The sequence below is a fragment of the Festucalex cinctus genome, chromosome 11, assembly GCF_051991245.1.
Source record: "Festucalex cinctus isolate MCC-2025b chromosome 11, RoL_Fcin_1.0, whole genome shotgun sequence".
Lineage (NCBI taxonomy): Eukaryota > Metazoa > Chordata > Actinopteri > Syngnathiformes > Syngnathidae > Festucalex > Festucalex cinctus.
Genome location: NC_135421.1, coordinates 2,677,557 through 2,685,056, shown reverse-complemented (window position 1 = coordinate 2,685,056; position 7,500 = coordinate 2,677,557). Strand labels below are relative to the sequence as shown.

At 41.4% G+C, this 7,500-nt stretch overlaps 1 protein-coding gene and 1 long non-coding RNA gene across 9 annotated transcripts in view; one reads left to right on the top strand and one right to left on the bottom strand.

The window, feature by feature from the left end:
- The window catches only part of rab3gap1 (RAB3 GTPase activating protein subunit 1), a 506,336-nt gene that overhangs the window by 358,954 nt on the left and 139,882 nt on the right, over positions 1-7,500 (bottom strand). The window lies entirely within an intron of this gene.
- LOC144030212 (uncharacterized) lies at positions 2,129-3,819 on the top strand. Its single transcript, XR_013287216.1, has 4 exons — positions 2,129-2,319; positions 3,023-3,266; positions 3,367-3,550; positions 3,651-3,819. It is a non-coding gene; the product is annotated as an uncharacterized LOC144030212 (long non-coding RNA).

Below are 7,500 nucleotides of genomic sequence, written 5' to 3'. Positions count from 1 at the left end.
CCATAAGGAATGAAATGTAATCAATATCTTTCAGTTCAGTCAGATTAGACAAGTAGAAGTTACCTCACAAGTTAGTTTATGATGCATTAATTACGATGTGTGTTAAACGGGTTGTGTGGGAAAACTGATTTGCCAGACTGACCAAATTTAATGGCAAATTATTAATCCCTTTAATAATTATTTTTTTTTTAAGTCTGCGCGATGAACAGAAGGGTGTGCCACCACCTACTGAAGCCCCACCCACAGACTTTAAAAATGACGAGGGGACCCCCTCACGCTCTCTCTTGCCTCTTCCTCTTCCAACATCATCATCCTCAGGCTAACTACCTGCAAGTTTCCCAGCCTGCTTCAACTCTTTGTTCCAAGAAACTTGCTAAACACGTGGACCCTTTTGTCCCTGGCAGCAACCGTTGCCACGAGAGCAGAATACTCGCTCCACGCCACGCCAAAGCAGGTGCAAACTACAACGCTGACCCCAAAGACTCTTTTACTCCCTTTTTTCCCTTTTTTTTTTTTCTTCACCATCGGTGATTGCCCGCCAGCGGCGACCTTCGCGGCCCCGGGGTACACTTGCAAAGTACCGCCGGACTCAAGGTTGTGCACCTAAGCCGCTCAGCACCTCACCTATTCGGTGGCGCCCCGCCGCGGTGCCAGCTCACCTCCAACGGCTGGCCTTCCCCGTACGCAGGCGCGTAGCGGACCGAGCTCCAACACCTGGAGTCAGACAGCTGTCCGGCAGAACCAACCTCGCCGGAGAATCAACCTCGCCGAGTCGCTAACCAATCAAGGGACGAGCCGCGCAACTACGTCAGCCCCCGAGCGGCTCCCTTGCTCACCTGTGGAATAACCCCTTTTTTGATTTTCTTTCCTTTTGGAACGAACATTGACTATTTTTTCCCCTCTTTCACAAGACCTTTTTGCTCGCTTCGACGCAAACGATTCTCGTAAGTGTGCGTTTGATTTCTACCTCGGCGTATCCACTGTGTGCCACTTACGTTTGAAACATATCACAGATCTGGTAGGTCAAATTTCTCTTTTCCCTGTTTCCTTATCCATTCGCATTCCTTCCTTATTATTAGGGCCCGAGCAGCGGCGGCGGCGGTGCCGCTGCGAGGCCCTATTGTTTTTCAAGGAATTCTTATTATTCTTCTTTTTCTTTGTTATTATTCTTTTCCGCAAACAATCACATTTTTGAGACACTAAACGTGAACGAAAACTCACCAAACTTTACACACACGTCAGGCCTGGCGAAAAATTTGATATTTTAAAGTCGCCGTAGGTGATAACAGAAAAATGGCTCCATAGCACCACCTACATAGGTAAAACGGATGCCTGTCCCGCTACGATTGTCCGACGGCTATGAAAATTGTGTGGCACCTGTAGCACATCCCGATGAACAAAAACCTCTGATGTGTGTACCATAAAATAGACAGAAAGTGAGGTATGATCATCTGAATGTCCAATTTTGGCCCAGTTTTGCACATTTACATGGATCATACTATTGCCCGCTTCTCCTAAACGGTTAACCCGATTGACTTCAAACTTGGGCTGTACCATCTCAACACCTGGGACAACATCATGGTAAAAAATCAAAATTTTTTGACCTACTATATGACGGGGGTGAGGCATCAAATTTAGAGTTTCAAAACTCTTACTAAACGTAGTATTGCCGGTTGTACGTTTAACCTAGAGCTACGAAAATTGGTACACATATGTAACAGACTATGATCTACAAAAAAGTCTGTTGGTGCCATATGCTAAACCCAACAGGAAGTCCGCCAGAGGCGGGGCATCAAATTTTGCGTTTCAAAATTCTTACTTAAAGGTACACTCAGTATTATACAGTGGCATCTAGTGGTGAAACAATAAATCATTCGAAAAAAAAAAAAAATTGTTTGTGTTAGTAGTATGTAAAAACATATGTTGTATCGCATAAACGTACTTTTTTAAAATATAACGGTTAGTCTAGAAATCGCAAATTATCTTACATGTCCGCGCCGCGGCTTCTAGTGTCCGCCATGTTTCGCCGCCATCTTTCTGCTACGGGTGCCGTCAAAGACAAATTTCAGCGCTCCATTTCTTAACGCGTTTTTGGAATGCACTTCCGGTTTGTATGGCGACCGCATGTCCACGAAGAAGAAGAGTTTCCGGTCCCCGAAGAGAGCATTATCAAGCATCACACTTACTTTGGGAATTTATTTTATTTCAGCGCGACAAAACAAGAGTTTATATTGTAGCCGCATTTGCCAGATGGAGAGAAATGAGGAACAGACTAGGTTTGGGACGTGCCGGTGCCTTCGACTGCTTTCTACTTGACCGGTAAGTAAGAGTACATTTGTGTTTACGTTTTGAGAGCGAGAGAAAAAGTATACACCACCTAATTAATACGATGTTCGTACCTTTGTTTTACGATCATTGTAGCTGTTGATTAGCAACTCCGCACCACTCGAACGATTTCGTTATGTAACTACTTGCTTTGAAAAAAAAAAAAAGATTCCCGCTGGCACGTTATATTTAGAGTAAATGCGCAAGTTATTGTGTAATGTAATGTAACTGTGATTTCGGAGGTATATTTGCCCATAACTTCAATGGAGAATCTAAAGCATACAGTATTAGTGGAGGAGTTGAAAATTATTTCCGTTGTGGTTGGTGAAAATAGTGTTCTCGAAATTAATTTTCGGCAGGGAATAACTTTCTGGACTTAAATGCTGGCTGTACCGTAAGCACTGCTAGAGTCTGAACTCTCTCACTCAAGTGTGTACTGGTCCATTGTGTAATTGGGTGCACAAGAATTTACAGGCTGCCACGTTTTCCACGGAAATTAGACAAGCAAGCAGCCTTTGCATATTCTATGCAGTATGCAGTCAAGTTACTTTTATCTAGCTAATACAATGTTTTGGGCCCAAAAACTAAAGATCTTACCTCTATTTTGGGGGCTTTGTTGGAAAGTTGGTGACATATAGTAGTATCATCAATTATTTTATTTTATTTTATAATTTTGTTTTTGTTTGTGTCACACTAGATCAACAGCCAAACTTGAGGGGTTCCAGAACCATATTCTGATGTATACAAGCATTCATGCACCGTTTAAATACATCAACGACCTGCAAGAAAAAAAAATATCAAGGGGAGAGTCAGCAGCCAAATTGGAATGCCCCGAATGAGGACACTTGAATGGAGGACCCCAGAAGGCTTCGGTGTTGTACCACCAGTATCTCCACCTACCATATCTGAGCTGCAACAAACTGAAGTCAGCCGACGTCTTGGTATGTCATTTACATATGGACGGCATTGCACACTACATTCACTTTTTGTGTGAAGCAATACGGAATGGTCACATGTACAAGCACCACTTGTTTTACACAGGACCTGCTGACCAGGTGTCTGAAGCCATGGAGTGACTCCTCCCTCACTTTCCTCAGCAGCCAAATTGGAATGTCCCAAATGAGGACACTTGAATGCAGGACCCCAGAAGGCTTCGGTGTTGTACCACCAGTATCTCCACCTACCATATCTGAGTTGCAACATACTGAAGTCAGCCGACGTCTTGGTATGTCATTTACATATGGACGGCATTGCACACTACATGAACTTTTTGTGTGAAGCAATACGGAATGGTCACATGTACAAGCACCACTTGTTTTACACAGGACCTGCTGACCAGGTGTCTGAAGCCATGGAGTGACTCCTCCCTCACTTTCCTCAGCAAGCCTTTGAAGAATATGATATCATCGTTGGTGGGAACATGCCCTCACTCCATAACATGTACTTGTGCAGTCAAGGAGCATGTCAAACTTAATAAAACCAGCAAACATTGAAGTGACTTCATTTTTACTGCAGTCTGTTCACACAATCAATGGACAAGCCTTCCTTAATTTTGCCCCAATAACATCATAGAGTAGGCGAAAAGTAGTGTTACAGATCATACTGTGTTCGGGAGAGTTTGAGGAATGTTGCAATGTTAATGGGGGGCAATTTCAGCACACACACACACACAAAAAAAACAACATCATGGTATTGAGTTAATCAGATATTTTAGCTGTGTACAACACATACCTGCTCTGTAACACTACTTTTGGCCCAAACCTGTATGTCTATTTTCCATATTTTGAAATGCACAGCGTATTGGTAAAATTCTGGAACAACTGCAATTCATGTAGCTCATTATATTCTAACAGCATTTTTTTTTTTTTTTAGTTAATATGTTCATTTCATGTACTTTTATTTTACTTTATTTTATTCATTCATTTTCATGTACTGTACCTTACATTCATTGGCCAATGAAGAATTCATTGTCATTGCAAGCATTTATAATAATTCTCCAGGCTTTTGATGTTTTACATTTCTGGTCATGTAAAATAGTGTTAGGTTAGGTGTCGAATGAACACTGCATGTTGACGCCAAAGGAAATTGTATTTTTTTTAGTTTTTCAAAATGTACAAATTAACACACAACAACAATATACAAGTTATACAAACTACAACAACAAGTGTCAGACATGGACTAATTATATGCCAGGTAAAAAACCTTTGTATTGTCCTCAAGGATATGGGAAAGTGTCACTTATTTGCTACAAGTCCACCAAGGTGCTGCAGTCTGGGATCCAGGTACAGGAAATCATGGTGGTGCTGATGTGGGATCCAGGTACAGGAAATCATGGTGGTGCTGATGTGTCAGCAATGTGTCAAAAAGTATTTCTTGGTGTCAGTCTATCAGCTGGACTTGGATATCTTCATGTTCCTCCATGGTCATTTCCTGTACGAGTCTCTGCAAGAAGGTAACAATTGTATGTCAGATGAGGTACCAAAAAATGAACTGAAAGTCACTGAGCCAATGAAGTACATTATTACATGAGCAAGACTATTTGTGAAAGCCATGTAAATTCCTGCACATCGAAGTACAAGGAAGCTGTTGTATCTTCAATCAAAACTAATTAAGTTGCTTAGTGATATTTATTAGGTAAAATTGTTCAACATGGTGACAAATCGATATCTGAGTAAATGGTTTAAAATGTTTTTGTAAGCAGCACTTTTCTGAGTGGTTAGTAGCAACAAGACACGGGGGAATTACGAGTCTGAGTTGCAGATGTGTTAGTTCAGTTAACACCATTATTTTTGCACGATGTAATCTAAATACCACATATTCCAAGCAAAGGTATGTTTTGAGCCATTCACATGCATGCTCGAATGGAATTATTTTTCCATGATGACATAATTGTACGTTACGAGACACCGCGTTCTCTTCCGCGTTCTCTTCCTCGTCGTCTCTCTCGCCCCCTTTGAGATGGTCCAAATGTCTATAAAACATATAACATAACTGTGTGTTCTCTGTTGCATGGTTTAGTTGCACTAACAAATATGAACATAGATAGCCATTATCATTAGCTGACGTACAGTATTTCCAAACAATGCCGACAAAAATATTAATTCTGAAATTAAATGACTAAATCACAATTATTAGGGATATGTACAGTATGTCTAACAAATGCAATTCACTTACGTCATCACTCGAGGGAATACCAGAAGTTGTTTGCGTTCTGTTCCGGTGAAATTGGTGGTAGGCTGTTGAAGTAGGGTCTCTCTGAGACGCCGTAGTTCGTGTGCTTAAAATCATTGCATTATCTTGTTTGACCGATAGATGGCGGTCGTGAGCTACACACTGGGGCTTTAAAGAAGCATTCCCGGCTGTACGTTTCACCTAGAGTTACCAAAATTTGAAGACATATGTAACAGCCCTCAAGGTACAAAAAACTCTTTTTGAACCATATGCTAAACCTAACAGGAGGTCCACCATTTTGATTTACTTTGGAACGTGTTGCCATTTTTTGGCCATTTCATAGGGGTCTTATTTTAACGAACTCCTCCTACACTGTTTATCCGATCATCTTCAAACTTGGTGTGATTCATCTTAAGATGTTGAAGATGAAAAGTTATTGAAAGCTTTTCATTTCGTCGCACGCTGTTGTCGTGGCATGCACTTTTTGCAAAGGAAGAAAATCCTTCTTAATGAAGCATTCCCAGTTGTACGAAGCAGCTAGAGCTACGAAAATTTGTAGACATATGTAACAGCCCAAGATGGACAAAAAAGTCTCTTGGTGCCCTGTGCTAAACCCAACAGGAAGTCCCCCAGGGCCCGGGCATCACATTTTGAGCTAAAAAACTCCTCTTTAACGAAGCATTCCCGGTTGTACGTTTCACCTAGCGCTATGATAATTTACAGGCATACATAAGAGCCCACGATGTACAAAAAAGTCTCTGGGAGCCATCTGCTAAACCAAACAGGAAGTCCGCCATTTTGATTTACTTTGGAATGTGTTGCCATTTTTTTTGGCCATTTCATAGGGGTCTTATTTTAACGAACTCCTTCTACACTGTTTATCCGATCATCTTCAAACTTGGTGTGATTCATCTTAAGATGTTGAAGATGAAAAGTTATTGAAAGCTTTTCATTTCGTCGCACGCTGTTGTCGTGGCATGCACTTTTTGCAAAGGAAGAAAATCCTTCTTAATGAAGCATTCCCAGTTGTACGAAGCAGCTAGAGCTACGAAAATTTGTAGACATATGTAACAGCCCAAGATGGACAAAAAAGTCTCTTGGTGCCCTGTGCTAAACCCAACAGGAAGTCCCCCAGGGCCCGGGCATCACATTTTGAGCTAAAAAACTCCTCTTTAACGAAGCATTCCCGGTTGTACGTTTCACCTAGCGCTATGATAATTTAGAGGCATACATAAGAGCCCACGATGTACAAAAAAGTCTCTGGGAGCCATCTGCTAAACCAAACAGGAAGTCCGCCATTTTGATTTACTTTGGAATGTGTTGCCATTTTTTTTGGCCATTTCATAGGGGTCTTATTTTAACGAACTCCTTCTACACTGTTTATCCGATCATCTTCAAACTTGGTGTGATTCATCTTAAGATGTTGAAGATGAAAAGTTATTGAAAGCTTTTCATTTCGTCGCACGCTGTTGTCGTGGCATGCACTTTTTGCAAAGGAAGAAAATCCTTCTTAATGAAGCATTCCCAGTTGTACGAAGCAGCTAGAGCTACGAAAATTTGGAGACAAATGTAACAGCCCACGATGTACAAAAAAGGCTCCTGGTGCCATGTGCTAAACCCAACAGGAAGTCCCGTAGGGGCCGGGCATCACATTTTGAGCTAAAAAACTCCTCTTTAACGAAGCATTCCCGGTTGTACGTTTCACCTAGCGCTATGATAATTTAGAAGCATACATAAGAGCCCACGATGTACAAAAAAAGTCTCTTGGAGTCATCTGCTAAACCAAACAGGAAGTCCGCCATTTTGATTTACGTTGGGATTTGTAGCCATTTTTTGTGGCCTTTTTTAGGGGTCATATTTTAACGAACTCCTCCTACAAAATTTATCCGACTGTCTTCAAACGTGGTGTGCTTCATCTTAAGATGTTTAAGATGCAAAGTTATCGAAAGTTATTTATTTTGTCGCACGCCGTTGCCATGGCGATGCATTGTTTGCCAAGTAAAA